We start from the raw sequence: 13,139 nt of genomic DNA, 5'->3' as shown, positions 1-13,139 counted from the left end.
TAGTGCTGTGAATCAGAGACCAGGTTTTCAGTGCTGTGAATCAGAACCAGGTTTCTAGTTTCCCGTGCTGTTAATCAGCTGCAGGTTTCTAGGTTCCAGTGCTGTGAATCAAAATCTGGGTTTCCAGTTTCCAGTGCTGTGAATCGGAACCAGGTTTCTAGGTTCCATTGCTGTGAATCAGAGCCCAGGTTTTCAGTGCTGTGAATCTGATCCCAGATTCCTAGTGCTGTGAAACAGAATCCAGGTTTCTAGGTTCCAGTGATGTGAATCAGAGCCCAGGTTTTCAGTGCTGTGAATCTGAACCTAGATTTCTACTGCTGTGAATCAGAGCCCAAGTTTCTAGGTTCCAGTGCTGTGAATCAGATCCAGTTTTCTAGGTTCCAGTGCTGTGAATCAGAACCCACGTTTTCAGTGCTGTGAATCAGAATCAGGGTTCTAGGTTCCAGTATTGTGAATCAGAACCCCCGTTTTCAATGCTGTGAATCAGAACTAGGTTTCTAAGTTCCACTGATGTGAATCAGAGCCCAGGTTTTCAGTACTGTGAATCTGAACCCAGATTTTCAGTGCTGTGAATCTGAACCCAGGTTTCTAGGTTCCGGTGCTGTGAATCTGAACCAGGTTTCTAGGTTCCCGTGCTGTGCATCAGCAGCAGGTTTCTAGGTTCCAGTGCTATGAATCAAAATCCGGGTTTCTAGGTTGCAGTGCTGTGAATCAGAGCCCAGGTTTTCAGTGCTGTGAATCTGAACCCAGATTTCTAGTGCTGTGAATCAGAGCCCAGGATTCTAGGTTCCAGTGTTTTGAATCAGAACCAGTTTTCTAAGTTCCTGTGCAGTGAATCAGAACCAGGTTTCTAGGTTCCAGTGCTGTGAATCAGAACCCAGGTTTCTAGTTTCCAGTGCTGTGAATCAGAACCAGGTTTCTAGGTTCCCGTGCTGTGAATCAGCAGCAGGTTTCTAGGTTCCCGTGCTGTGAATCAGAGCCCAGGTTTTCAGTGCTGTGAATCTGAACCCAGATTTCTAGTGCTGTGAATCAGAGCCCAGGATTCTCGGTTCCAGTGCTGTGAATCTGAACCAGGTTTCTAAGTTCCTGTGCAGTGAATCAGACCAGGTTTCTAGGTTCCAGTGCTGTGAATCAGAGCCCAAGTTTCTGTTGCTGCGAGTCAGAACCCATGTTTTCAGTGCTGTGAATCAGAAACAAGTTTCTAAGTTCCAGTGCTGTGAATCAGAACCAGGTTTCTAGGTTCCAGTGCTGTGAATCAGAGCCCAGGTTTTTGTTGCTGTGAATCAGCTTCATGACTGTGCCACTGTTTCAGAACTGTCATGCTGGTTTTACAGTGAGTTACAGAACTCACTGGCTGGGTGGTCGGTGGCAGAGTGTATGCTCTATGTCAGCAAACTTATACTCTGCTTTACAGACTACCAAAAAAGAATAATATCAGTTGATTTCTAAATCAGGTAAAATCTTGTGCAGTGTCTAAAATGCATTAGTGCTATTCCTCTTTTGTCCATTATACCTTTACTATTTAGGGCAGCAATGAAGGTTTTCCATCTCCGGCAGCATTCATATCTTCCTTTGTCGTGTCAGAAGCTTCCTCTCGGTTTACTGTCAGTCTCGGAAATACCATCACAATGAAGGATTCTTCATTGCTACTTCCATGACAGTTTTGTTTGGCCAGTCAGGGTTGTTAGCCCTGAGCTGAACACCCGAGTCTGGAGGATCTTCGTCTGGTCTCTACCCTTTGACCTGTTTGGCATGGGTAACCCTTCCAAGAGCCAAAGCATGAAGCCCTGACTCCAGCCTGTGTAGCTCACAGGGACAGCGAGGCATGCAAGCCTCCAAACCTTACAATGATCTTAAAAGATTAGTGCTATCAGCAGCCATCTTTCTGACATTAAAGCCTCTTACTCAGTGAAGAGATTTCCGTGAATTCAAATAATTAATTGGAATATACACCAGACAGACAAACCACTCAAACCAAGCAGTGCACATTGGATTCATGCTCCTCTCAACCCATTTCCTCATTGTATTTAAGTACAAACGGTGCTGGAAATACTCAGCAGATCACAGTATCATCTTTGAAAAGAGAAACATAATTAAACATAATGTTTCCGGGCAATGACCGTTCATCAGAAGCAAAAATGTGACCATTGGACCATGAGACACAGGAGCAGAATTAGGTCATTCAGCCCATTAAGTCTGCACTGCCATTCCATCAGGGTTGATTTATTATCCCTCTCAACCCCATTCTCCTGCTTTCTCCCAGAATCCTTTAATGCCATGACCAACCAAGAACCTATCAACCTCTGCTTTAAACATACTCAATGACTTGGCCGTCCATGGTAATGAATTCCACAGATTCACCAACCTCTGACTACAGAAATTTCTCCTCATCTCTGTTCTAAACGGACGTCCCTCTATTCTAAGACTTTGCCCTTGATGTCCCTGATTTTTAACAGGTGAGTCTTATAAATTAATCATAACGTGGCTGGCTAAAAGATAACCTTAGTCACCTGCCTAATTTTGTGCTGTTGCCATTGTAAATTGTGCTGTTTCATAGCATTATGAACATAAGTGCATAAGACCATAAAATATAGGAGCAGAATTAGGCAATTTCTGTTTTAATAAACCCAATGATCTGGCCTTCACAGCCATCTACAGCAATGACTTCCACAGATTCACCACCCCATGGCTTCAGAAATTCTTCCTCATCCCTGCTCTAAAGCAAACTTTTTCTATTCTGAGGCTGTGCCCTCAAGTCTTGGACTCTCCCACCGTAGGAAACATTCTCTCTATGTCCACTCCATCTAGGCCTTTCAATATTCCAGACACCCACCGCACTCTGCTACACTTCTACTCTGCATAAGGTGTCTATATACTTCAGCTTAATCATTTTATATTGCAAATTGATGATTTCAACACTGGTCAAAATTTACCAAATCAAAATAACTGAACTTGTCACTTGCTCCCTAATACTCAGTTTTGTAGAATAGGTACCACAATGATCTTGTGTGGTGAGGTTTCTCTGAGTCCAGTAGAGGAGCAGGCGTTTACCCAGCATTCACACTGGGGATTTGGTGCCCAGATCTTACACCAGGTCAGCAATGGTACAGGAGACACAATCCAGCTGATTACAGTGGGAGATCGTTGGACTAAGAGAAAAACAAGAAAGGGGAATGTAAGTACTTTTGATGAGAATATCTGCAGATGCTGGAAATCTGAGCCACACACAAAATGCTGGAGGAACAGCAGGCCAGGCAGCATCTATGGAAAAGAGAACTGTTGACGTTTCAGGTCAAGCCTCGATGGAGTCCTGATGAAGGGTCACGGCCCGAAAAGTTGACTGTTTACTCTTTTCCAGTGAAGCTGCCTGGCCTGCTGGGTTCCTCCAGCATTTTGTGTGTGTTGCTCGGATTTCCAGCATCTGCAGGAAATACTTTTAATTATTTGAGGATTGTTCAGTGGTTTGGAGTTCTTTGCATTGCTTTTAATTTCAAAAAGTGTTTAAAACAATTGTTTACATTAATTGCACAATATTTTTGCCGTTTATAAACGTTTTTGCCGTTTGTATGTATGCTGCTGTGCTAAAGTGTCAGCACATATATATATCCAAGGTGCGTAAGACTTTTGTTCAGTACTGCAGTAATTTTATGTACTGCTACCAAAAAAAAAGCAGATCTCATGACATATGTCAGAACCTGATGCTGATGGTCTCTATTGTGGACTGAGAGTGGGAAGGGAGCAAGGAGAGGGGAATCATGGTTGGGAAAAGAGGAAGGGAGAGGGAGTGAGTGGGAAGCACCAGAGAAACACTTTGTAATGATCAATAGATCGACTGTTTGGAATCAAATGAATTCGGGCTGGGTGTGCCTGGACGAGCGCCACTCTGCCCCCCCACCCCAACACTCCTTCTCTGCCACCCATCCCACACCCCTCCTGTAGAGCTCCGCTCTCACCATTCCCAACATCCTTTGCTCCCATCAGACTTACAAACATGCCCTCAGCCTCACATTGCCAAACACAGTACTGTGCAAAGCCTTAGGCACCTATATACACTGTAAGAGCCCAAGACTTCTACACCATATTGTACATGACAAAGTCATCAGGGACATTTTGAGCCCCCCTCAGCTTTGACAGTCAGCAAAGCTGGGGGATGAGGTTTGCCAGCTGTTGGGGGAGTTTGGGTCAGGGCAGACGCTCTCCAGTTGTCTGCTTGAAGCTGCTGTCTAGACCCATTCCCACCTTCCCACACGTATGCAAGATCGGCTCTCTGTGATCTGTCAGGTTTAGGCATGGGGTAACACTAGGTGCCACCCAGTATCAACAAAATCTGGCCTGACATCAAACATGGCCATTTCAGGACCAAGTTGAAAACCTGTAGAGGCCAAATATGGATTTGCAGAAAATATAGATGAGAATTTGGTAAGCAGCAATCCTTTGGAAAGAAGGTAGATGCTATTGCTTGGGTGATTTTGGATGAGGATATTTTGAGGTAGCTTTGAAAAGGAGATCAAGGGAACAACATTTGAAAATATGTTCATTCTGAATTGCATTGAGTACAGACAGGAAAGTTGTAGCAGTTGATCGAAATTCAGGTAAGTATGAATTGATTCATTGTCAACAGAGAGTACAGAGGAGATTTACCAGGATTTACCAGGTTTAGAGAGTATGGATTATGATCAGAGATTAAAGGAGCTAGGGCTTTACTCTCTGGAGAGAAGGAGGATGAGAGGAGACATGATAGAAGTGTACAAGATATTAAGAGGAATAGACAGAGTGGACAGCCAGCGCCTCTTTCCAAGGGCACCACTGCTCAGTACAAGAGGACATGACTTTAAGGTAAGGGGAGGGAAGTTCAAGGGGAATATTAGAGGAAGGTTTTTTACTCAGAGAGTGGTTGGTGCGTGGAATGCACTGCCTGAGTCAGTGGTGGAGGCAGATACACTAGTGAAGTTTAAGAGACTACTAGACAGGTATATGGAGGAATTTAAGGTGGGGGGGGTTATATGGGAGGCAGGGTTTAAGGGTCGGCACAACATTGTGGGCTGAAGGGCCTGTACTGAGCTGTACTATTCTATGTTCTATGTTCAACCATAACTTGTAAGTGTATTGACAATAATTTGTAGGTTTTTAAGTTTGCAACACCCAGTTCATCATTTTTTTTATCTTTCATCTTTACACTGCAAAAGAATTGCTTTCAGATAGTGTACATTTTTTATTTCTATTCTGCACTACCTTCCTCTTTTCTGAGTGTTTCTTCACACTGCTGCATATCACTTCCTTTCTTGCTTATGAATTCATCAAGAACCATTTTAAATGCTTTCAAACTTTCTATTTGATCCACGCAGCTGAGTGCATTGTAGCTGGATTTGCCAGTGATACAAAAGAAAAGCCAGGAAAGTCAGCAGTGAAGAGCACACAGAGAGCCTGTAGGAGGCTATTGAGATAGGTTGGGTAAGTGGGCAAAAACTTGCAGAGATAGTCTACTTTGGTGATAGAATAAAAAAGACTATCATGAGATATTATAGAATCACAATGCAGATCTACAGGACAACATTAATAAACTACAGGAAATGAAGGCACGGCAGGTATTTAAGAAAACAAAGGCCTGATGGTTTAACAGCAAAGGGAAGTATAAAAACAGATAAGCCTTTCTACAATTTGTTCAAACAACACTCTTTCTTTCTTTCTTTCTTTCAGGAGGGATTGATCTTCACTGATGCAGCAGGTCAGTGGGATGAAGGGGTGGGGCTGTTCTGAAAGGACGAGCTGGTTACATGCGTACCAATGGGAATGAGGGGCAATCCTACTGGGGCATGGAGGAGAGTACGGAGGGAATGCTTCCCTTCACAAGGGGGTAGTTGCACTGGAGGGCACAGAATCATAATAAGGCGTCATCCATTTGAGATGCAAATGAGAAGAAATGTCTTCACCCAGAGATGAAGGAACCTTTGGAATTCCTTGCCCCAGCAATTTGTGGAAGTGGAATCATTGAATATATTCTAGATAGAAACAGGCCCTTCAGCCCAGAGTGTTGCACCAGACTAACTACACTAAAGATGCCTAATTAATTTAATCCCTTCTGCCCCTATGTGAACCGTATTCTCCATTCTCTTCACACTGATGTGCCCTTTTCAGAGCCCACGTGACCCTGCGGTGATTGCCTTCACCACCACGTCCAGCACATTCCACACACCCATTCTCTGCACAGCTCCTTTGCAGTCCTCCAGTATTAGACCATTTCAACCCGGGAAGAGATACCGGTTGTCTACCATTGGGCTGTAGCTGTCTACTCAAGGCTGAAATAAAGAGATATCAAGGGTTGCAGGAAACAAGGCTGCCACCAGATCTGATCAGACAGTGAATGGCAAGGCAGGGCCCAGAGATTTCCACTCCCGCTTCTGATGCTGTTATATGACAATGAGTTGCCCATTGCCACCACATTGTGCAATTAAAGCCCCTGCAACAATTTATTTTTGCAAGTGAGAAATTCTCTCATATTTATTTCTCCTTGCTCAGACTCTCCCTTCAGTGGAGGTTGTTTCTCCCTTGCTCAGCCTGGTTCATTCCTCTTTGATCATAAGAGCCTTTATTGGGTGTTATGATCGGGCCACAGCTAAGTGGTCAAAGACCACCATTCCATTTCAACACTAGCTAATGATTATAAGCTGGTAAACCTTTGCTCTTGAGGAGACGATTGCCTATTGTAATTGCCCACAAGTATTTATTGCTCTAAAATTAAAACATGGTATTCTCTCTGTGGTACTGTTTTTTAAAAAAAATTTATTGAATTTTCAAATAGGTTACAGAAAGAAAAAAAATTGTCAACCCTTCCCCCCTCCCCTTAACCACTCCCCCCAAACATATCCCTTAAGAAAAAAAAGAGAAGAAAAATGAAAGAAAGAATGTCTGGATATCGGAAGATCCCCACATGCTCCATGGAGTTCATAATAGCTTTAATATGTATATTTAATTCTTTCCCCAGATAACCAATAATTTTATCTTCGGAGCACCTATATATTTAATCCTATCTTTTGTAAATAAGGGCGCCAAATTTTCAGAAATATTTAATATTTATCTCTTAAATTATGTAATTTTTTTCAAGTGGAATACAGCTAAAGATTTCATTCTTCCAACGATCTATATTTAAGTATGAATCCGCTCTGTAGTACTGTTGTGCTTTGGAGGTAATGTTGCACTAAAGTTCAGCTTTGTGATAAATGCCACAGGAAAGTCAAGCTATTTCGAAGGTAATATATTGCTTTTTTTCTCCAAAAACCGCCATAAGCAAATTGACCCGTCACTTAATTTTGTACCAATCGAAGGTAAAGCTGCGGTGAGTGTACATAATTCGCAACTTTCAGTGTAACTGTGCGGTATTCTGTGACCTCTGTGATACTTATAAATAACAGCACTTCATAAATGTTACCGTGTTCTCGTATATTTTACATATGCTCCTCTTCCTGTTTTCTTTTGGAATCTCTTTGCCAACCGTGCCGCAATTTTACATGAAGTTTTTGAAAACAGAAAGCCTGTCCACGGTGGGCTGGAGATTAACCCTTGCGCCCTGCGTTCCGCTTGAGGTCAACATTACGGGAGCGAGTTCTGCACAATGGACAGCCGCCACTAAATACGAAAGTGCGTTCGATACAAGCAATCGAGGTCAATGTTGCTGCACCCCCGCCGCTTTCAGTTCAGGCTTCTATAATGTGTCGCACGCTCGCTACTGGGTGGGAAGGCTGCGAATTATTGTGCAGATCATTTGGGTTAACAATCCCGACATTAAAAGACGATGAGAAAAAAAAGGTTCTCCCCAAAGCCCGAACATAACACTTAGTCGTCTAAACTTATGCAGTCTGTTTATTGGATAGCTGTTCATTCCCTATTGCAAACGCGAGGACGTGAGGGGTGCTATCTTAGTGCGGTTTATGGACCTTCCTTTAATTCCCTTGACTATTCCTTCCAAAAGAGGGTCCCGCACTGTGCTCCGATTGTCCATTAGGATGGGTCAGACTTCGCTTAATTTGCCTTGCGTTTATTTCTGTTTTCATCCAAGAGTTCGAAATTGCCGCAATAACCCATTGTTGGGTTCAGTCCAAACAGGAGGCACCTAACAGGAGAAAACAATACGTCTGTATCACCAGCATCGACGCCCACCACACGAAAGCTTCAGTTCTACATAGAGTGAAGCTGCAGGGAGCGAGGCCGGCGCACGGGTGGAGTTGTTGCTGTCCCGGGACCCGGACTCACCACCCCCACCCCTCCCTCCCTCCCTCTCACGCTACAATGCCTCGCTGCCCAGTCGATTAAAGAGCAACGAGTCGCCAGCATCGCCCCCAGCCGTCTGAGCTTCGGACTTTACAGGGTAAGCCCGCAGTTCGCTACATGCAGACTGATGGTTTTTTAGGAGTAATGTTTCTGTTTAGTTCCTTACGCGCCTTTTCCCAGACTTTGCCGTGAAACCTACCTCGACGGACGGATAGAAATACGGGAAGTGGGCTGTAATGAGTGAGTGTTCCGGCTGTAAGGAATACTTGTGAGATTATTGATCTGGCATTAGTTCACGAATCGATGCACACATTTACCTCATACTCTGAAAACATACACACACACTTACAGACATACACTCTCTCTCTCTCTCTCAAACACATACACACACTCGTCCAAACAGACGCATACTCTCTCAGCGAGCTCTGCCCTCTCCCCAGCTCCCTCACGGACCGCCGGCTTTAGCCGAACCCAAACCCCCCATGTACGCGCGCACGCTTTCTCCCCTCACTAGCTCATCCACATCATCTTTCTCACACACACACAACCGCTCACGTTTGTGCGACCTCTGGCCGCCTCCAGTCACGCTTCATATTCGTACTGAAGTTCAGCTGTAAAACCAATTCTTTTGTTGTCTTCGGCGGTGCAACCGCTGAATTACTGACGCACTTTTAATGAGCCTTACTTTATATGATGGCATCGCGAAGATTTTGTAATTATGGCAAGGACGGAGGCATTGAGGCTGTTTCTCGTAGATGTAAGTGCTGAGTGAGTTAAAGGGGATTTATAATGAAGTAGGCAATCGTTTTCTGTACTTCGCTCCATTAACGAACGATTAAGCAGAGGTTAATTGTATCTTTCATGTTCATTGTTCATTGAATTAGTTATACCAATTGCACAAGACAGGATTTCCCAGTTTTAGCATTCTGAAATTGTTGAATACATGTTTGAAATAGGGCTTCCAAGTACAACACTTTCACTCGTGTTGGGGAATTTATGACTGTGTGGCTGAGCACAGCTCCAGTGCCGTTTTCAAGTTTGCTGGTGACACCACCGTGGTAGGCCGGATCAGAGGTGGCGACGAATCAGCATATAGGCGGCAGATTGAAAGTGTGGCTGAGCGGTGCCGCAGCAACAACCTCTTAGTCAATGCCAACAAGACCAGGAGATGATTTTTGACTTCAGAAGAGGTCCATAAGCCAGTCCTCGTCAAGCGATCAGAGGCGGAGAAGGTCGGCAACTTTAAACTTGCTCATCATTTCAGAGGACCTGTCCTGGTCCCATATAGATGTGTGGCGGAGAGTATATTGACTGGCTGTGGAGAGCACATTGGAAATCCTGCAGGAAGTAGCGGGATACAGTCCAGTCCAGCGCGGGTAAAGCCCCCCCCCCCCCACCACCACCACCACCACCACCACCACCACCACCACCACCACCACCACCACCAATGAGCACATCTACATGGAGCACTGTTGCAGGAAAGCAGAATCCATCATCGGGGACCCCCACCGCCCAGATCAGGCTCTCTTATCGTTGCTACCATCAGGACGAAGGTACAGGAGCCTCAGGACTCGCATCGCCAGTTAATACCCCTCAACCATCAGAGTCTTGAACCAAAGGGGATAACTACACTCAACTTCACTTGCTCCTTCACTGAAATGTTCCCACAACCTATGAATTCACGTTCAAGAACTCTCCAAATTTATTTATTTATTTGTTGTCAGATTGTTGTCTTTTGCAGACAGTCTGAAGCCCATTTGGTGTGGTCTTTCATTGATTCTATTATGGTTATTGTTCCATTATGGATTTATTGAAAATGCCTGCAAGAAAATGAATCTCAGGTTTGTATATGGTGACATATATGTACTTTCATAATAAATTTACTTTGAACTTTTCAACTTTGTATGCATTTAAAATGGAGTGTGGATATTAGCTATATGTCTGTTGCAATAACAAGATAGCTACTCCAACAACATTGAGGTTAACCATAAAACAAGGCTAACAGTCTAGTGCTGGAAAATGGGATCTGTATAGATAGGTACTAGGACATGCTGGGATGAAGAACTTTTTTCTGATACAATGATCAGAATCAGAATATAGGTTTATTATCACCCAGATATGATGAGAAATTTGTTAACTTAGCAGCAGCGGTTCAATGTTATACATAATCTAGCAGAGAGAAAAATGATAATAAATAAAATAAAACATAATAATAATAAACAAGTAAATCAATTACATATATTGAACAGATTTTTAAAATGTGCAAAACCAGAAATACTGTATTTTTTTTAAAAAATGAGAGTCCAAACCTTCAAAGGCCATTTAGGAATTGGATGGCAGAGGGGAAGAAGCTGTTCCTGAATCACTGAGTATGTGCCTTCAGACTTCTGTACCTCATACCCAATGGTAACAGTGAGAAAAGGGCATGCCCGGGTGCTGGCGGTCCTTAATAATGGCTGCCTTTCTCAGACACCACTCCCTGAAAATGACCTGGGTACTTTGTAGGCTAGTACCCAAGATGGAGCTGACCAGATTTACAACCTTCTGCAGCTTCTTTCGGTCCTGTGCAGCAGCCCCCCCCCCCCCATACCAGACAGTGATGCAGCCTGTCAGAATGCTCTCCACGATACAACTAAAGAAGTTTTTGAGTGTATTTGTTAACATGCCAAATCTTTTCAAACTCCTAATCAAGTATAGCCACTGTCTTGCCTTCTTTATAACTACATCGATATGTTGGGACCAGGTTAGAGCCTCAGAGATCTTGACACCCAGTAGCTTGAAACTGCTCACTCTCTCCACTTCTGGCCCTTCAATGAGGATTGGTATGTGTTCCTTCATCTTACCCTTCCTGAAGTCCACAATCAGCTCTTTCGTCTTACTGATGTTGAGTGCCAGGTTATTGCTGTGACACCATTCCACTAGTAGGCATATCTCACTCCTGTACACCCTCTCGTCACCACCTGAGATTCTACCAACAATAGCTGTATTGTCAGCAAATTTATAAATGGTATTTGAGCTATGCCTAGTCACACAGTCATGTGAATATAGAGAGTAGAGCAGTGAGGTAGAGTAGAGTAGAGCACTGAGGTGCGACAGTGTTGATCGTCAGCGAGGAGGATATGTTATCACCAATCCACACAGATTGTGGTCTTCTGGTTAGGAAGTCAAGGATCCAATTGCAGAGGGAGGAACAGAGGCCCAGGTTCTGCAACTTCTCAATCAGGATAGTTGGAATGATGGTGTTAAAAGCTGAGCTGTAGTCGATGAACAGCATGCTGGTGTAGGTTTTTGTGTTATCCAGGTGGTCTAAAGCTGTGTGGAGTGCTATTGAGATTGTGTCTGCCATTGACCTATTGTGGCGTTAGGCAAATTGCAATGGGTCCAGGTCCTTGCTGAGGCAGGAGTTCAGTCTAGTCGTGACCAACCTCGCAAAGCATTTCATCACTGTAGATGTGAGTGCTACCAGGCGATAGTCATTAAGGCAGCTCACATTATTATTCTTAGGCACTGGTATAATTGTTGCCTTTTTGAAGCAAGACTAGATTAATATTATTATATATTAATACTTACTTAAAATCACAGATATAAGAAGTTTGCAACTGTTACTTCACTGTCTAGAAATGAGGCAAAAGGGAAAATTGTTAGCACAATGCTGAGTTCTATTATAGGTGCTGTGGCAGTAGGGCACTCAGACATCATTAGGGAGAATAGTCATAATTCAATGAACGGAAATTCCTTTCCAAGGGTGTAATAACAAAATAGATGAAGGGAACATGTAAATAAGTATCTGGGTTTAAAAATGCACTCGGTAAAGTAACGACTGGCAGGTTTGAATCAGAATCAGAGTCATTTAGTATCACTGGCATGTATCGTGAAATTTGTTAACTTATCAGCAGCAGTTCCATGCAATACATAATATAGAAGAAAAATAAATAAATAGATAAATTACATTATATGTATATTGAATAGTTTAAAAATCGTGCGAAAACAGAAATAATATTAACAGGTGGTCCCCGTTTTTCAAACATTCGCTTTATGACAGCTGGCTGTTACGAAAGACCTACATTAGTACCTGTTTTTGCTAACCAAAGACGATTTTCGCTTTTACGAAAAAAAGGCACCGGCTTTATATGTGTGTTTACCCCAAGAAAGACTATCATGACCGTGAAGCCTTGTGCGAGCAGTTTTGTGTGCATGCGTGTACGTGCTGATTTTTTTTCTCCAAATCGATTTTGGCTTCCCGATTCTGATAAGTGAAACTACACCGTACATACAATATTTCTACTTTATATAGTCTGTGTATTTATCATATCATTCCTGCTTGTACTATATGTTTGTGTTATTTTAGGTTTTATGTGTTATTTGGTACTACTTGGTAGGTTTTTTTGGGGGTCTGGGAACACTCAAAAATTTTTCCCATATAAATTAATGGTAATTGCTTTACAACATCCCGCCTTACAAGGTTTCATAGGAACGCTCTACCTTCGGAGACCGGGGGAAACCTGTATTTAAAAAGTGAGGTAGTGTTCATGAGTTCAATGTCCATTTAGGAATCGGATGGCAGAGGGGAAAAAGCTGTTCCTGAATTGCTGAATGTGTGCCTTTAGGTTTCTGTACCTCCTATCTGAAGATGGAAGATTAAGATCCAGAAAAGCCCTTTCTCAGGCTGATAAGATGCTGTGAGAAGGATCCAACAGGGCTCGGTACTAGCTCTCAGCTTTTCATAATTTTTCCTGGTGCCTTGAATGAAAAGGCAGTACGCAGTGTATCAAAAAGCCAAAAGTCTGCTGCAGATGCTGGAAAATAAGTAAAATAGCAAAGTCTACAAATATTTGGCAAATCCGGCAGCATTCATGGCATTTTCTGTTTGCACA

The 13,139-nt window shown here is 43.2% G+C and overlaps 1 protein-coding gene across 3 annotated transcripts in view; it reads left to right on the top strand.

Moving 5' to 3' along the window:
• The first annotated feature begins 1,368 nt into the window (after nucleotides 1–1,368).
• LOC132397131 (proline-rich protein 5-like) overlaps nucleotides 1,369–13,139 on the top strand; it is a 128,561-nt gene continuing 116,790 nt past the window's right edge. The window contains exons 1-4 of one of the 3 annotated variants that reach the window (XM_059975468.1): nucleotides 1,369–1,454; nucleotides 2,978–3,175; nucleotides 5,698–5,725; nucleotides 8,054–8,362. The gene's annotated coding sequence lies outside the window, so the exon portion shown is untranslated. Of the gene's footprint in view, nucleotides 1,455–2,813; nucleotides 3,176–5,697; nucleotides 5,726–6,799; nucleotides 7,636–8,053; nucleotides 8,363–13,139 lie in introns of those variants that run through there. The other 2 variants (XM_059975469.1, XM_059975467.1) reach the window with 2 other exon arrangements.

Source organism: Hypanus sabinus, chromosome 7 (genome assembly GCF_030144855.1).
Source record: "Hypanus sabinus isolate sHypSab1 chromosome 7, sHypSab1.hap1, whole genome shotgun sequence".
In the NCBI taxonomy this organism is placed as follows: Eukaryota; Metazoa; Chordata; class Chondrichthyes; order Myliobatiformes; family Dasyatidae; genus Hypanus; species Hypanus sabinus.
Note: the sequence above shows the minus strand (reverse complement) of the source record. Positions and strands in the feature narration are given on the sequence as shown.